The sequence below is a fragment of the Lygodium microphyllum genome, chromosome 23, assembly GCF_053477565.2.
Source record: "Lygodium microphyllum isolate KBCC chromosome 23, Lygodium_microphyllum_v1.1.10, whole genome shotgun sequence".
NCBI classification, from domain to species: Eukaryota; Viridiplantae; Streptophyta; class Polypodiopsida; order Schizaeales; family Lygodiaceae; genus Lygodium; species Lygodium microphyllum.
This window is the reverse complement of record NC_141157.1, coordinates 48,782,576-48,795,284: the sequence shown is the minus strand read 5'-3', so window position 1 is coordinate 48,795,284 and position 12,709 is coordinate 48,782,576.

Genomic DNA, 12,709 nt, shown 5'->3' with positions numbered 1-12,709 from the left:
ATGTCTTGTTACCGCGGTCCAGTAATATTAAGAATAAGTTATTAATATTAAATTTGCACAAAACTATAAAATTGATCACCATAATAATAATTGTAATAATAACTAGGTCGACACCTTCACCTAAGTAAAGGAGTATGAAGTTCCATATGTAATTCTTGCATGTTTGTTATGTAGTAGTTTTACACTCGTTCATTAAAACAACATGCTATACTTTCACAAGTATATATATTAAAAAACATAAAAAGGAGTATGAAGTTTAATATGTAATTCTTGCATGTTTGTTATGTAGCAATTTTACACTTGTTCATGAAAACAAGCTACACTTCGTAAGTACATATTTTAAAAAAAATTAAAAAGTAAGTTAATCCCTTTTACATGTGAGAATGATGTTTTTTAAATTTATAGTAATATAAATAAATAAATAAAATCAATAAATATTAAAATAAATAAACATTAACAATACTTCAAAAAATAAATGAAATGAAAAAACATGTTATATAACATGTCAAAGAGTTGGCATAAGTTCTTCGTCTATTCAAAATATGTCGTTAATTTAAAAAAAAAGGTTTCATTTTTTTCAGTACATTTGAAAGATCGTTATGCTTTCATTTTTTTCATACATTCTAAAGATTATTATTATTTTCTTTCATTTCACTAATTAAATATTAACTACTACCAATACTATCGATACTACATAAGTCTAATTGTTTAACTAATACTACTATAACTACTAATACTACTGATAAGTCTAACTACTAATATTATAATGAATAGTTAACTATTAACTACTATAAATGCTACGTAAGTCTGTACCCTAAAGAACTCCCAATTGCCTCTTAATGTAAGTTTCTTAAAATTGAGAAGTATAGACAATAAGATTGCATCTCTTGGATTTGGCTAAGGTTATAGTCTTGTAATATATAAATATATTACACAATTTGTTATGGTCCCATATCCTATATCAAATTAATGATATTTGACATAATTGGAAACCAATCACTTTGCGAGGAATGACTCCAATCTCAAGTGGAGTGGTAACTTAAAAATGAAAGCACTTACACCCAAATGCAGCAACATCCCTCATCAATTATCACTTCTTCGTGCTTCTAGATCTTGAGACTTCCAAGCTTGCTAAATGTGCCCTCTCTAATCACGGCTATGCCATCCAGATGAGTGAGAAGCCCAAGTCTTGTGATGTGCTGCATGAGGCTGGCCTTATAACGCTATTGTAAGTAGCAACAAGTGTTGCCAAGCAATGCTCAAACAAAGTGATTCTCCTAGGAAAGATGCATGCTTGCTCATGAATTGAGAACACTTTACATCACCAATCGAGAACACTCAACATCTCCAAGGCTTGGATGACATGAGTGAAAATAACATATTTACCCCCTTCTCATGTAGAAAGACAAGCTCGAATCTTCATGCCAGGCAAGGCAAATTAAATGTCTGGGAATAGAGAAAGGTGTGAAGTTACCACCCATAAAGTACAAGAACCAAAGTGCTAAAGTGCTTGTGATAGCACTTTGGCCTAACTCTTCATTTGAGAGCCAATGAGGGCACTTGGGTGTTTCTTTAAAGATTGTCTAATAGAATATCAAAAAGGATGGCGGAAGGTGACGTCACCGCCGTCGTCTGTCCTCGCCACCTCAAAGGTGTTGCCAAACAAGCCATCATCATCCTCCGAGTGAAGATCATCGCCATATAAGACACTCATCGCTGATCCATATCGCGTCCAAGGGAGAAGCCATTGCAATTCAAGCGCCATTGCGATCGATGTCGATCTTTGTAATTAAATATTAACTACTATCGATGCCACATAAGTCTAATTCATTAACTAATGATACTACAACTAATAATCACATGCATCTTGTATTAATAACTATATTAAGATATGTATATATAAACACCAATTATGTATTTAATATTTCATATGATTATTGATATTAATTGAATAATTGCATTAAACCACATTTAGCTCATCTCAAGAAGTGAGCCGTTGGATGCCATTACAACCAAACATGTGGCTTCTCCACGTCGGTAGTAGCGTGTTTGAACATGTGGATCCTCCACATCAACAATAGGCCATGCTCATCTAGGGGCCACATGACACCTCCCCTTGAAACAAGGAGACAATGTGTATTGGTGGGAAAGCAAATTCTATCTCTAGATTCCTTTTGCATGTGGTTCGTGTTGGTATTCTTGTTCTTCTTGTTTTGGCGATAGGTTCATGATTTTGTTATTGAGCCAAACTATCCTTCGAGAATGGTCCTAAAAAATGGCTTGATATGATGCACATGGACATACAATGTTGTTCCTTTGTGATGATGCTTTGCTTTGTAGGTGTATTCTCTTATTCTTTCTATGGACTTATAGGGCCCTACCCATCTATATACAAAGGATTCGAATAGTCTAGGCTTGCGAATTCGGAAAAATATGTTGACCATGTCTCCTTTTTTGTATTCTTTATGATGATGTCACTGATCATAATCTCATTTTTGCATTGCTTGTGACTTGGGATTTTGTGTATTGTTGTCCTGATTATGGGTTGTTTCTTTGATAGATTTATATGCCACTGTATTGTATCCTTGTGTCTTGGTTGTAATTCTAGTGTTGCCAAGTCAGGTGTAAAAACCAGATCTCTCCCATACAAGGCTCTAAATGGGCTTATCTATGTTAAAATTTTTGGACTAAAGTTATGTAAATATGTATAAAAAATGGTAACATTTCATCCCAAGCCTAGTGTAGAGAGTCGAGATATGTTGCTAATATCTAACTGATTGTTTTATTTACCTAAAAATGTGCATGAACTACATTCTTTCTTAGGTCTTGCTAGCTTTTACATAAAATTTGTGAGAAATTTTTCATTGCTTGCATTACCTTTGATAAAATTATTAAAGAAAGGTATTGTGTATCATTGGTGTGAAAATAAGAAAAAGTCATTTGATTTACTGAAACATGCTTTAACTCATGCTCTTGTATTACAACTTCCTGACTTTACTAGACCATTTTTCCTAGTAGTCATTGATGCTAGTGGATTTGGAATAGGAGCTACCCTTATGCAAGATTCCCATCCCATAGCTTATTCCAGCTGCAAGCTTAAATCCTTTGAACTTAAGTATTCTACCTACGATAAATAATTGCTAGATGTAGTATAAGCTTTACGTCAATGGAAACACTATTTAATGGAATCTGAATTCATGATTAAAACTAACCAACAAAGTATTAAACGTCTTCTTAGTCAGCTACAAATATCGGACAAACACATTAAATGTGTTACTTTTATATTCAAAGTTTTCATCCACTTATCCAATATCAACCCAGAAAAGAAAATGTTGTTGTCGATGTCTTAAGTAGAAGATCGACTATTCATAATATCTCTATGATATCTTTTGATTCTCTGATCCCTATGAAGGATACCTATGACCAAGACCCCAGTTTTCCAACTAATTGGAATAAATTAATTGCCAATAACTGGATTCCAATTGATTCATTGTCTTATGCTGATGGATTTATGTTTTATGAGAAAAGGTTATGTGTAACTGTTCTATTTAGATCATTTGTGTTGCACGAAATTCACTGTCCCCCATATCAAGGCCATATAGGTATTATTTCCACTTTACGTACTTTGATTGAAGATTTTTATTGGCCATAGATGGAATCCGATGTTTCTAACTTTGTATCTAAGTGTTTAATTTGTCAAAGAGTTAAGCGACACCATGGTAAGTAGTATGGTTTGTTAATGCCTTTACCAATCCCTGAAAGACCATGGGAGCATATTTCAATGGATTTTATTACTGGTCTGCCTAACACTCAAGCTAATCACGATATGATATGGACTATTGTAGATCGATTTAGCAAATAGGCATATTTCATTCAATGCAAGAAAACATTAACTGATCTCAAGCTGCTCAATTGTTTCTAAAAATTGTTTTCACTAACCATGGTCTCCCAAAAGTTATTATTTGTGATCGTGATTCTAGATTCTGCAATAATTTTTGGACTACTTTGTTTGCTAACTTAGGAACAAAGCTTGATTTTTCATCTGCATTTCATCTTGAAACAAATGGACAAACAGAAGCTACAAACAACACAATCTTGGATCTTTTACATGCATACACAATTTCAAAACCACAAACATGGAATACACACTTGCATTTACTTCAATTTGCATACAATAATACACCACATACAGCTACATGAAAAGCACATTTTGAAATCATTTATGGATATAGATTTCCTACACCTCTTACTTCATTGTCAAACAAAGTTAAAGCTGCTGATGATATTGCCCACATGCATGCTACTATTTTTGATGAGTTAAAAATATGATTGCCAAAACCCACCAATCATATACTAAACAAGCAAGCAAGAAAAAAAAAAGCTATGAATTTCACAGTTGATGATTATGTTTGGTTACGAATTGAAAAGCAAAGATTACAAAGTGCCAAGAAACACCCTGTTGTAAAATTAGCTTCTAGATTTTATGGACCTTTCAAAATACTTCACAAAATCAATGACAATGTCTTTAAACTAGAACTACCCCAACACTGGAAAATCCACAACACTTTTCATATCAGTTTGTTATGACCTTTCAAAGGCCAATTACCTGTCCACCCTGTTTAGGAAAATCCTCATTTGTTAGAAGAAGAAACTGAAACCATTGAACTTGAGACTATTCTAGATACCGACTTTCTGACCACTAGAACCGGTCATAGATATTCTAGATATTTGGTAAAATTTAAAAATCATCATGTTGAGGAGGCCCAATGGATGCACGCTTGTGACCTAAGTACTTACCCCTCACTGCTCGCTCCACATTGAGCTAATAGCAATTGAGGACAATTGCCATTCCACCCCGGGGGTATGATGCCAGGAGGCATATTCCATGGTGGATTCCGTGAGTATATTTATTGCTGGGGCTCGTACACAAGGTGGATTCCTTGTGCAAAAAGTCGATGGGGGCACTTGTCCTTTTTGGGCATCTCATTAATTTAATGTGCAAGTGGGTGATTCCGCAAAATACATATTTAAATTAATGGATGTTTATGAGTTTAGAGTGCGCACTCGCATTAAATTAAGGTTAGGACACTGAGTTCCAACCTATTTATTTATTTTGCATAGCTGAAGATTGCTAGGTATTCACTTTTGTTGGTTCAATTTTATTATTTTCTAACAACTGTGAATGCTTCAATTGATGTATAGAGCAGGTGGCGGTGGCACTGGGAAGCACTAGGCGATAGCGTGTATTCAAGTTATTTAGAAGAAATTATCATTTCTGATGGGTGCGCATCTTAGGCATGACACAAATATTTATTTTGACATGCTTATTTATTAAAGCACTTAACATATATTTATTATTTTGTATGCGCATGGACGCACGATTTAAATATTCATTATTGGACATTGTATTTGGGCATAACCCGACTCTTGGGATGCCCAACCGCTTTATTCTTTATTTGGACAAAAGCAAACACAAAAGCTAAAGCATTCTAATTGTAAATTGGGGCTATTTTTGAGCTTAGAGATGAATAATATATTAAATACATGCTTTGTGGAGTGCTCACACAAGGCATGGGGGGAGATTATATCCAATTGGTTTTCTTGCTTCATGTCGTGCGAATTTTCTCTCTTGGTTTTTGAGCAAAAAGTAGAGTTCTTTGTTCTTGGGGACCTTCCGGTGCTCGCTACGCATGCATATGACATCTAATTTGTGCACCACTATACCACCACAAATGTATACTCCATCTCTTAATTATGTCATGGCAATAAATTAAAGAGATTCTTTAGAATATCTTGATGTCATAATCAAGGATGATACTCATAAGTTAAAAATATTATGCTATTAAAAATTGACTATTTAGTAAGAATACAACTTAAGAGTTGGTTTTGTTGCCTAAGGTCAAGCATGCATTACCATGCATATGGGTTTATAAGATAAAAATATCACCATCAAATGCATTGCCTAAGTATAAGGCAAGATTGGTAAGGGCAAGAGAAGACTATAGACTTTCATGAGATATTCTCACCAATATAGTCAGGACCAACCACCCTTCATATAGTGCTTGCATTGGTCACCAACGAAGACCCAGATGGATGTTAAGATAACTTTTTTGCATAGGGGATATTTATATGAAATATCCAAAAGGGTGCAAGGAAATGAGAACAACTCATATGTAGTTTCTACAATAGCTTATATAGATTGAAGCAAGCTCACAACGAATGGTATCATAAGTTTGATGCTTTCATGAGGTCTCAAGGCTACACAAGGAGTGAGACAAATTAATGTCTATACAGATAGAAGGCTATGGATGATGGTGGCCTTATGATCTTGATCCTTTAAGTTGATGGCATACTTAATTCCAAAAAGTCATTATTGGATGTGGATGCATTGACGAAAAGATTGCATTAAATCTTTGACATAAACTTGCAGAATACAAGACACATTCTTGGCATGATAATTATGAGAGGCAAGCATAAAGAGATTCTCTATCTATCTCAAAAGAACTACATTGAAAATGTACTTGATTATTTCAATATGGAGAGAGGGAAAGCTATCTATATTCCATTGCCTCCATATTCAAAACTTAGCCAAGAGGATAGTCTTAGATCGGATGAAAAAAAGGCTAAAATTTCCAAAGTACCCTAGTATTTGCAATTGGTAGCTTGATCTATGCTATGGTAGCTACACATCTAGGCATTGCTTATGCAGTGGAAGTGGTTACCAAGTTGATGGCATATTGTGGTGGCATCGGATAAATCATCTATGATGCTTTGCTCAACTACTTCTCGAGTGATTATGTGCAACATATGGTTGGCCATATAGTCCATGTGGATTTTCTTAGGAAGGAATGATGCATTTATCCTTGGGTATGAAAATATTGATTTCACAAGGACTCTAGGAAGTCTATAATAGGGTTTGTTTTCATATTTGCAAGGGGTGCAATTTCATGGGTCTCTTGATTGTATTCATGTCTTGCCTTGTCTACAATCAAGGATGAATAGATTGTAGCTCCATTAAGATGTGTAAGAAAGCTATATGGCTCACTCATCTAGTGGGAGAAATAAGTGTTGCATGAGAGGTGGCCATTTTGCATTATGATAGTCAAAGTGCCATCCAATAGATATGAAATCTCATTTTCATGCAAAGCCAAAGTGTATGGAGTTAAATTATCACTCCATAAAGGAGGTGCTTGAGGATAAGCCAATTAAGCCTTTCCAAATTCATATGGATGACAATCTTGCAAATCTTCATGTAAAAAGTTATCTTTTGATTGTGTTGCACACTACAAAGTGTTGATGGGAATTGGATAGTATCTTCAATGTTTCCTCTTGTGTAAAAGCTAATGGGCATTTTAGAGAGATGTTGGGATAAAGGCCAATGACCAAGGCCATGTGGGTACCCTTTTTACTACTACAAAGAGTATACTATTTGTAGTACTCTCTTATTGAAGTTGGAAACTATAAAGTGTTGACCTTGGATACCATGATCTACGATCTTGTTTCAACCCATACAAGCTTTTCTTTAAGTTGCAAACCAAGTTTTCTTGCCTTGGTTTTGCATAACTAGATGGTTGAGCCATGCATATGTCTTCTTTTAGTTGTTCCATTTAAGAAATCATTGTGTACATCCATTTGATATATATTCCATTGGATTGAAATTGGACAACTCAAGCGTGTGCCAACCAATGCAACAATCAATCTGTATGGAGGATCCTCATATTCCCTCCTAGGCAAATTTAACATTTTTATGACCATGGAAACTTAAAGCATATCGATCATGTTTTACATGCTTTGGAATCAAGAACATGTGGGGAAGGAAGTCATGTTTGAAAGTATTTTTAATTGCACAACCAAATGCAAATCAGACTATGAAGTGCATCAGATACACTTGAGACTACCTAGTGTCAAGATAATCACAACTGTCAGTAAAGGCAACCTTTCCAATTCTCAAGGGAAGGGAAATAAGCCTATCTTAAAGTAAAAAAGAATCCCTAATTGAGGACATCAAGGAAGTTATTGAAGAACTTCTCAAGGCACAAGAGGAAAAGCAAGTACCACTCAGTAGGAATCCTCTTGGTCTAAGAAAGGAAACCAAAGTTGTTAAGAACTACACAATAGCTTTCTAGAGATACTAGGAAATGAACTTCATCAAAAAGGAAAAGTAGACTGAGAGCATAAAATCATAAGCATCAATGGAGATCTTAGTGGAATCCCTTTCCTTGGTGCTACTAGCAAGAATCATTCATGGTTGTTTTTTTTTCTATGGGTTCAATTCTAGTTATTTGCAAAAGTAACTTTTTAACATGCAAGATAAGAGATGGCCATAGGGAAACTAACATTAAGCTAATGTTGATTTTCAATGGGTCATCCTATGCATATAATTGTCTTGGTGTTTCTTAGATAAATGAAAGTATAGAGAAAACAACAAGGATAGAATCTTATTGTATGTTGTCTTAGCAAACTAATGTCTCCAAACAGGCTTTATTTTGAAGCATTGTAGGCTTGAGACAATATAATGCTTGGACTAGAAATTTATTTGGTTGGCATTACGGTTTTCATGACCTTCAGGTGGATGGATTTGAGTTAGGATAATTAGGCTAGCTCAAGGTTACTATGCAAAAAATCAATGGTTATGGTTGCCTATGCCACTCGTAGGACCACCTCCACAATAGAGAGATACTAAGACTTGAATGTACTTTTGAAGAAAGAGAACCAGACCTAAACCTTGGTTAGGAGTTAGCAAAAATTGGATTCAAGACTAGAGCTAATTAAATAATGATAAGTTCTTGTTTATTAGAGGTAGAATTCATAGCCTACAATACCTAGAGTACAACTAGCTTTGTTGAGTATGTCTCATATCTAGTTTTATATTTTTCTTTCTTAGATGGATAGAAGACTCTATGGTAGGATTGAGAAGGAGTATAAGGAAGATAAGTGAGAGAGACAGCATAGCCAATACAATTGAATGTCTTGATGTAATAAGAGTTTTGTCCAAAGCATCAATGTTGAGTCAAAACCCTAATTGGGCCAAACAAACAAAGAAAAATTTTAGGGTCATGAATTTGGGAGTCTATGATTGCTTACTTGGGATGGATTGTGGTTAATCCCTAGTGATGCAAATATCCACTATAGAATGGGTTAGGTGACTTTCAGAGATAGACATGGAAACTTGGTATATTCACAAGGTGAAGTAAGAAAGCCAAGGATCTAGTTGACTAAGGTAACCAAAAATATGAAAGGAATTAGGAAATAACTCATATCTAGTTGATCAAGTTGATGAATTGGATCAATCTCCAAAGGAAGATGAATGTTTTGGATGAAGAAATATGAAAATTTATTTTTGGAGGAGCTACTAGAGCTTCCACCGAAATGTAAAGTTGATAATGAGATCGAGATAGTTCTTGGAGCCAAACCTAGTGCTAAAAGGCCTTATAGAATGTCAATCCCTAAAGCAATTGAGATGAAAGAGCAATTGATGTAGTTGTTGGATCAAGAGTTCATTCATCCTAGAAACTCTCCATGGGTGCTCCTCTACTCTTCCAAAAGAAGAAGGACAAGATGTTGAGGAGATATTGACATCTAAATCAAGTCACCATTAATAATAAGTATCCAATTCCTTGAATTGATGAGCTCTTGGACCAATTACAAAGGGCCAAGATGTTCTCAAAGATTGATTCAAGATCTATATATTTCTAAATCTGGGTTAAGGAAGATGACATCCTAAAAATAGCTTGCAATATTAGGCATCTACATTAGCTTGAAATATTAGTTATGAAAATTATGAGTTTAATGTAATGTGTTTTGGGCTAACCAATGTACTTGCTACCTTTAACAAGTTTGTGCAGGATACCTTTAGGCCCTACCCAGGTGAATTTGCTTGTCTTATTGGTTGATATATTAGCCTATTCCAAGGAAGAAGAGGAGTATTTGACTCACTTGTGAATTGTGTTGGATACACTAAAAGCTAACAAGCTCTATGTCAAGGATGTGTAGGATTGGCAAGCTCCTCAAATAGCTAAAGAGACTTGTGGTTTCCTTGGATTGATAGGATGGTGCTATACATTTATCAAGGACTATGCTTTGATAGTCTCTCCACTCACATATTTACTCAAGAAGTAGGTTCAAATCAAATGGATACTTATGAAGTAATACATCTTTGATAATATTAAATAATACCTAACGACGAAACTTATATTGAAAAACTATTAGAACTTGCAAAGGAATTTGAGATTATTGTTGAAGAAATGGTATCTTATTATAGGATGTATATACATGGGGACATAATGGAATATCATCAATATAAGTTAGTTTAGGTGTTTACTTATTTACTTTACCACCTTTAGGCATGGATAAACCATTCATACCTCAATCAATTGGTGAATGATTAACTTTCCTACATTCATGGGGAAAAGCCTACAAACCAACAACTTTTCTTGCACAGTCAATTTTGGATAGTTGTTTTCTCCCAATTTATTTGTTATGTACCTATCCCTAATGAGCCAAGGGAGAGGGCGTTTGGTAGTTTCTCATATTCCTTTCATTGAGTAATGCCATCCAGACATCTTAGGATTGACGAAATTAGCTGGTTAGGAGACTTTCAAATCTACCTCATAATAGAATGTATAGTCTTGAGCCACTAGGATTAGCTTGAGGGACCTATGACCTAACAATCTCTAATTGCAATCTAGCTCCCGATTAGGAATGATTGCTTTGCAATCACTTAAAACTAAGAGTAGACTATCACCACACTTGGTTCAAAGAGAGTGAGAGACAAGAGGAGTTGAGCTCAAAACTCCTTTGCCCATAAGGCGTAATCTTAGCTTCGGTCCCCTAAAATAGTGCTACTTGGCTTCTAAAATAAACCCTAGGTAGTCAACATTCAATTCTTTCAAAAAGCACCTAACTAATTGGGCCCATCCATCCATTGGATAATCTCATCATGACCAACCGTCCACCCACTTTCCACGTATGCATTGAGCATAATTTCTAAGTAGGGTACTACCACATTCAGATATATATAATTAGACTCATTAGTTTGTCCATTACATAATGTTTATTTCACACTTTTAAGCGCGGCACAAAAACAATAAAAATAATCTTTTCCAAACAATGTTAAAATAAATTATCTATAAGCTAGTCTCCAATAGAGATTGTCAGGACACTTTCACTTCATCCCAAACTTCTCCTTCCTCTTAGTATCCATGATTTGATATCCCCACCCTAGACCAAGTTGGACACACCCTTTAACCCCTCTTTTCTAATTTGAGGAACAATACACAATAATATACTTAATACCATTGCAATATCATTGTCTTTATGATGGGTGCATCCATGCACTTGCAAGGTCAATATCTACCATTGCAGGATTCTTTACATTCATAGAAAAAATACCATTGCATAATTCCTATCTTCAACAACATCACACCCATAAAGACACAAGGAACATTTATAGGTGAATCAATGGTTTGCAGATGATGATACGAGGAAGAGAATACATGTGTAATGCCCATAATTTTGGAGAGTATTTGCATTACTTCACTTTCAAATTGTTGTCCCTAATATAATTATATGATTTTCAAGCATGAGTGTTGCAAGATAACTTTGTGCAACATAAAATCTACAATGGTGGTTGTTGAGATATTAGGGATGGCCATTGTTTCACACCAGCATATGCGAGCATCTCTAAGTACCACAATGTATTTATTTCCTATCTTTGTTTTTGGAAAGGGGCCAATCAAATCCCACCCAACCATTTCAAATAGTATAGTGTCTGTGATTGGTTGTAAATTTCCATGATTTGTTGGGGGGCTCTTAAATGACTGACATGTTGGGCATTCTTGAGTGTCATGTGATACTTGTTTTGTCATTTGTGGCTATTAATATATTTTTTGAGTTTCTCCATCATCTTGTGAAAGTCTAAATGTACAAACATGGGGTGTGAATGAAAATAGTCCATGTATGTTCCCTTATTGCCTTGGGCACATAGAAATGAGGCTCTTGATCTTGTTGTATGAAGTACAATAAATTGTTTCTGATTTGATATATTTTTGTGTTTGCTAATTTTTCATCTTGCTTGATGTTGAAAATGATACCTTCTATGTCTTCACCTTGTTGTTGTATCCTGCCTGGCAAGTGTGTCTTGGTTCATTGGTGTTTGGCAAAGTTGGTTGTTTTGTATCTCTAGATTTCTTGATTAGCAATCTGCACTAACATTTTCCTTTGGTAGACTTTATTGGTAGACTTTATGATGAAATGATATTCTAGCAAAGCTAGAATCTAGCACAACAATCTTCTAGGAGGACGAGCTTTTTGGATCAATGGGATCAAAGGTTGATGATTTTTTTTCCATGGAGGTATGAATGCAATTTGCTTACATCTTGCACTATTGCCAATAATTCTTTATCTATAGTGATGTAACTCTATTTTACTTTGGTGGAGGGAACGGTAGATACAAGATATTGGCTACCATTTATTTTCTTGTGTTTGCTATAGAAGGATTGCCTCTAATCCTTCATTAGATGCATTTGTTTGCAACTTAAAATATTTGTTGAAATTTGGGCATGTTAGTCTTATTGTTACATGCATTTATTTTTTAGATTTAAATTGTTTTCACCTTGTGTGTCCATGCATATCTTGCTTCCTTTTTTAGTAGATTTCTTAATGGTTGTGTTTTTGCACCTAGATTAGGTATAAATTTGGTTGAAAATGT